Raw genomic sequence first — 6000 nt, 5'->3', positions numbered from 1 at the left:
GTGAGAAAGATAATGTTGCTTCAATTTTACCTGTGGTCTTGAAGAATCCTAAGACTTCAGGGTCCTCTTGCGACATCACAGGAGAGACCTAATTTTACTACTATATTGTGTCTCCTGTGATAATTTTGTGAGAGTTTGGCATATCTGTTTCTCCAGGTCATCAGGCCAGGCCTCTGGATTACTAGTCAAGTAATAGAACCACTATGACCCCTCTTGGGGGGTCACTTTTATGCCTATTTTAAAGGTGACCACATGAGATTTGTAACTTTCCATCAGCAAAATAAGGGCAACATTTTCAGATCAAACCTGTGTTTTTCCCCTTGGAGGAAAACAGAGATCCTGATGATCTAACTCTCCCGAAACATTCGGGCGGGCTGTGCTGGATGACCTTTACATTGACCAACAAATTCAGCATTGTCCCCACGCGGGGCAACCTGGTTTCAAAATGTTTTACATAATTTGCACATCCCTATTTTCCAAATGATATAAGTCACAAAGTGTTGTACAAAGTCATCGCTCAGTCCAAAGGGTTGTCTGTGACTATTTCATTTTCACTTTCACTTCTGATAGGTGCCCAGAATCAACAGGAGGCTGTTCACAATCACAAAGCCTTGCATCTGCCCGAAAAATGGTGGTTTATTTCTAAAGGTAAAGATTTAAAAAATATATATACAATTAGATTGAGGGCAGCGCGTTCAAAGAAAGTACATGTTTAATTTCTGGCCAGAAATAGCCGGCGATGGCTGAGGAGGGGGAAGTGCCGTGCGGCCCGCTGTCTCCCGCCGTCCACCGTGCGGCCCGCTGTCTCCCGCCGTCCACCGTGCGGCCCGCTGTCTCCCGCCGTCCACCGTGCGGCCCGCTGTCTCCCGCCGTCCACCGTGCGGCCCGCTGTCTCCCGCCGTCCACCGTGCGGCCCGCTGTCTCCCGCCGTCCACCGTGCGGCCCGCTGTCTCCCGCCGTCCACCGTGCGGCCCGCTGTCTCCCGCTGTCCGCCGCCTTCTTCACTCTTGGCTGCAGCTTCCCCGGAGCCGCAGATGCTGCTGATCTCAGCTGGGGAACATTGGCAGCACCTCCGGCCAGTTAGCGGGTAGAGTGGCCGATTTTATCCTTGTGCAGTTGACTAAATAGTCGCCCACATAGTGGAACGGGATTGCAGCGCTTCCGCAATCAGCGGAGCTGCCCCTCGCTGGGTAATTTGAAATAAAATCCGAGAGTACTGTACTCCAGGAAACATGGCTGCTTCTCCCCTCCTATCACACACAGGACCGTTTAAGTCACCTCCATGTGGTTAAATTGCACACTTTCAAACTTGTCATTTCTAATACCCATTTTGAACCCGAGTTGAATAAATGAATATATTTTGCGGTTGTGTTTCTGAGGGTCCTGTTATTTTAAAATCAATCCTAATTCACACCATTCACCCATCATCCCTTTACGCTGACCTTTGTTGGTTCTGGATTCACCAACACGTTAATCTAAAATTCTGCCCATTGTCACTCCGTGTGCTGATTCCTCACTTTCTCTAACTTCTTCCCCCAACACTACAGCTCTGTCTCCCAAGAACTCCGCCTTCCTCTCCATCTTTGCCTTCACCTCACCATTAGCAGTCCTACCTCTACCTGTCTAGCTCCTAAACTCTGGAATTGCCTCCTGGCCTCTCCATTTTTGACTGCTGAAAACCTACTTCTTTGAACGTCTGTCCTAATGTCTACTCCTTTGTCCAGGTGCCAATTTTTTCTGTCAGATTCCTCTTCTGTGAAGCAGCTTGGGATGTTTTGCCAAGTTAAAGCTAGATAAATGCAAATGTTGTTGAGGTAACCTTTTATCTTTAGTGCAACCCGAACATATCTTTGTGCATGAAGCATGTGTGAAGTTTGATTCTGATTTGTTGACCCATGATTTTCTGTCTGGCCTGTTAATCAGGAATTACCCAAATGCCTGATATGTGCTCTTGGCAAATGAAACTGTGTTGTCCCTTTCGGGTAGCTCTGAAGAAGACGGACTCAAAACATCAACTCTGTTTCTCTCTCCACCGATGCTGTCAGACCTTGCTGAGTTTTTCCAGCATTTTTTGTTGTCTCTTCTTTTGTTAAAGATGTGCATGTTAGCTTTATTAATTTGGTGGCATTGGCTCAGAAAGTTATACTCCCGTTCAGGAACTCCATGTGTGTGCTTCTGTTCAAATATCCTACTGTGGGAGTGCAAGGTTGTTAAAGGAGAGCTTATTTTTATGATGAAGTTTTACATGCATTCACCTATATTGAATGTTAAAGTAATTAATTGTATGTGAAACACTAAGAAGTTCCTAATGACATAATAAGGTGTTCTGTAATTACAAACCTGAACCCTGGCAAACAGGGCCAAGGCTGCATGTTTGTGGCATTCATTCAATTTGTAGTTTATTCAACCTGTCCAAATGTAAAATAGCCGCCCTGGAAGATTGCCGTTCTGCTTGTAATTTTATTGTTTTAAAAAATGTATACTTTTATTTGTAAGACTGTACTCAGAATTACAATCCCACCTTCACCAGCAAAGCCAAATTTCATGAACAAATCATGACTGGTGTAACAGAGCTGAGGAATTAATTGTAAGCCAGTGAGAACATAGCAGTCAACCTGCATTAATTTACACAGGGATTTTCCTATCATGATCAGTTAAAGGGCACAGTTCTAAAACAAAATAAAATTCTCTCTTTTTCACAATGTTTAACTCTCCGCACCCCTGCTCCATGTTTTTTCTCCTCCCTGTTGATTTGTGAACTCTGCTTTTTGGTTTCTCCACTGTTAGGTTGCATCACAGTCTCTGAGGCTGCACATCCCTATTCCATCATATCATCTAGTCACATTTGACTGGATTTAATGTGGGCAACAGGGGTCTCGCCCACAGGATGGAGAACCAATTGAAACCCCGCATCACTTCTGTGGCAGGGTCCTGACCAAATTAAGTACCTGTAAGGCACTTAACTGGTCAGCATTGGATCGTTCCTGGGATTTAGGACCATGGCAGCAGAAATAGTACCTGCTGAGAGCTGCTGGACAATCAGGGGCTGGAAGTGCTATTGGAAGCGTTGCTGCTGCTGGTAATGCTTTGAGGACTTCACCAGTGATGGCAGTTGGATCACTGGACACAGATGAGTGAAGCCAGGATGGGGTTGTGGGGAAGGGTTCGTGAAGAGAGGGATGGGCACGGGAGTTGGAGGCAAGAGTAGGGGGGTGAATTTCAGTGGCCAGCCCCTTCTAATGCTGATCAGGCAAAGAGTAGCTGACGATGAAGGACCCTTCCCCTCCTTTAGTGGGCCACTGGTAAACACGACAGGGTTTGCTGGATGGCCTTCAGGGGGCATGGGAATGCCTGGCTTGCTAAGCTGATGTCCATACATATATATATGCACTTTCATTGGGGTCTGATGATCAGGAGTGCCAAGCTTGATCACATTTCTCTTCTGTCCTGATAGGGATGCTGAAGCCAGCGATAGTGCCTCTACTGCCATCCTGGCTGAGATCAATTAACTGAGCATGAATGAAGGATTAAAACCTAGCATTTTCTTGGCTTGTATGATTTAGTATCACTCTGTGCGGCACATAACTTCACCAAAGCTGAAATTTAGGCTTAAGGTTTCATATTAAAATCAGTACTGCACAATATTACACAATCTGCTCTCTTAATTAATTTAAATTATCTGTCAATTTAAATTGAAATCATGAATTTAAAAAAAGTGTTACCAGAATATGTGGACTATGAAATTCATCTCTGTAGCCCCTATTTTTTTTCAGTACCGAGTGCTGTTTTGTCCCTAAAATTGCACACACTGCCAGCTAGTCAACCATGCCATGTAACATGATTTGACTCCAGTTCTACCATTTTAGAGCTCAGAGGTCCAGCGAAAGCAGTCTCTTAAACATGCACAGCTGAACATGCATTCACTGGCAGGAAGGACACCCAACAGTGCCAATTAAAGGGATTATCAGCTACTTTCAGATTAGTTGCTTATTGATTTCTACTCCAATTGTCGCAGTGTTTGGTGGTTTCCAGAGTTGTTTAAAGTTGCTGTTGTCTATAGGGAGTGGTGAGGCACATGCTCAAAGACCTTGTCCTGACTTCAAGCATTCTGCACAAACCAATGCACCTAGCATTTCATTGAGCATACCCGTTAGTGTGCTGCTGTGGCCCCATAAAAATACATATCTGAGCCTCCTGCAGCTTGTATGCGACCTCACTCTCTGACAAGCTGGCACTTGTGTGACCCTTGTCCCTAGCCCCACCTGCAGCCCACTTGTGCCCAGTGTCTCACTATGTGCAGATCCTGCCTCCAAGCTAACCTTTAGGTGCAGTGTCAGTATCTGAACTGCTGGCTGTGAGTGTGCGCAAGATGGGAGAGTGTTCCACTTGACCACAGTCTTTCTGTTCTTCTACCACTGCCTGACCAGGTTGCAGTTCTTGAATGTCTGAAAGGAGAAAGGCACAAGGGAAAGTTGTGGTGAAGGGAGCAGAGAAAGTAGGAGGTGCATCCTTGCACCATCTGGAGCTTGTAAATCAGGCAAGATTGTTGGATGAGGGGGTAGCATGATGTGACAAGGAGGATTAGGTGTGAGCATACTGCTGTGGCAAGTGGCAGGGTTTTCAGCTCCATCTCTGGCCACAGTCTCACTCGTGGTCACTTCAGTGATGGTGAGCACCATCTCCTCCATGGGGATGAGGTCATGCATCCACCTGCCCTTCATTGGTTAGGTGCTGCTGCCTCTGGCCATGCACCACATTGCTCTGCAAGAGAGATGGAAATGTGTTTGTGAGTATGATGCAATGTGTTTTGATGATGTGATTGTCATGGTTGAATAGCTGGCAGAATGCAAGCTGTGAGATGTTGATGTGAGGCTTGCAGCTGTGCTAAGTGTGGGAGGGTGAAGCGCAACTATGAATGTAAGATATGAGTTATGATTGACAGCAGATGTTGGCAGATGAGTGATGCAGGTGTGGTGCATTGAGTGTGCAGCCAGTGGTGTAATTGTTGGGGTATGGCATTTGAAGATACCTTCACTTACAGCTCATGTGAAGTCTTTGACATTCCTGCACCATTGGATCCACGTCATTAGGGCAATGTTCCAGGCATTGAGCGCTACAGGTATCTGATCCCACTGCCTTCACAGCATTTATCTGAAGTCCCTCCTGCTTCGCTGTGGATGGATCATACCTCTCCTCCTCTCCACCTCCTGCACCAAAGCTTCCAGTGCAGCATCAGAAAATCTTGGAGCCCGCTCTCTACAATGTTGCGCTGCCATTCTTTGTCTTTTCCAGGTGAAAATTATTTAACTACAGCTTTTTGTGGCACAGCGGGTAATGTTTCTTTTATGACACAAAGATAGGTAGGAAAGTATGTTGTGAAGAAGACATAAGGAGTTTGCAGATGGATGGTAGATAAGTTGAGTGAGTGGGCAAAAAAATCTGGCAAATGGAGTATAATGTGGGAAAATGCAAACTTGTTCATTTTAGTGGGAAGAATAAAAAAGCAGTGTATTGCTTAAACGGAGAACAACTGCAAAATTCAGAGGTGCAGAGGGATCTAGCTGTTCTCGTGCATGAGTCACAAAAAGTTAGTATGCAGGTATAACATGTAGCCAAGAAGGCTAATGGAATGTTACCCTTTATTACGAAAGGAATTGAATATAAAAGTAAGGATGTTATGCTTCAGTTATACAGGGCATTGGTGAGACCGCATCTCGAATAGTGTGTGCAGTTTTGAGTTCCTTAATTAAGGAAAGATGTAAATGCTTTGGAGACAGTTCAGAGATTTACTTGATTGATACCTGGATTGAGTGGGCTGTCTTAAGAGGATAGGTTGGACCGGCTGGACTTGTTTCCCCTGGAGTTTAGAAAAATGATTTGATTGAAGTATATAAGATCCTGAATGGTCTTGACAAGGTGGACATAGAAAGGATGTTTCCTCTTGTGGGTGAGTCCAGAATTAAGGGGCACAGTTTTAAAATTAGGGGTTGCCCTTATAGG

The 6000-nt window shown here is 45.2% G+C and overlaps 1 protein-coding gene across 3 annotated transcripts in view; it reads left to right on the top strand.

Annotated features, from left to right (window-relative positions):
- The first annotated feature begins 559 nt into the window (after positions 1-559).
- LOC144694889 (endoplasmic reticulum aminopeptidase 1-like) overlaps positions 560-6000 on the top strand; it is a 92768-nt gene continuing 87327 nt past the window's right edge. For 2 of the 3 annotated variants that reach the window (XM_078565624.1, XM_078565631.1), the window contains exon 1: positions 560-648. The gene's annotated coding sequence lies outside the window, so the exon portion shown is untranslated. The remainder of the gene's footprint in view (positions 649-6000) is intronic. The other variant, XM_078565640.1, reaches the window with a different exon arrangement.

The sequence above is a fragment of the Cetorhinus maximus genome, chromosome 2 (assembly GCF_964194155.1).
Source record: "Cetorhinus maximus chromosome 2, sCetMax3.hap1.1, whole genome shotgun sequence".
Classification (NCBI taxonomy): Eukaryota; Metazoa; Chordata; class Chondrichthyes; order Lamniformes; family Cetorhinidae; genus Cetorhinus; species Cetorhinus maximus.
This window is presented reverse-complemented; position numbering and strand designations above follow the sequence as displayed.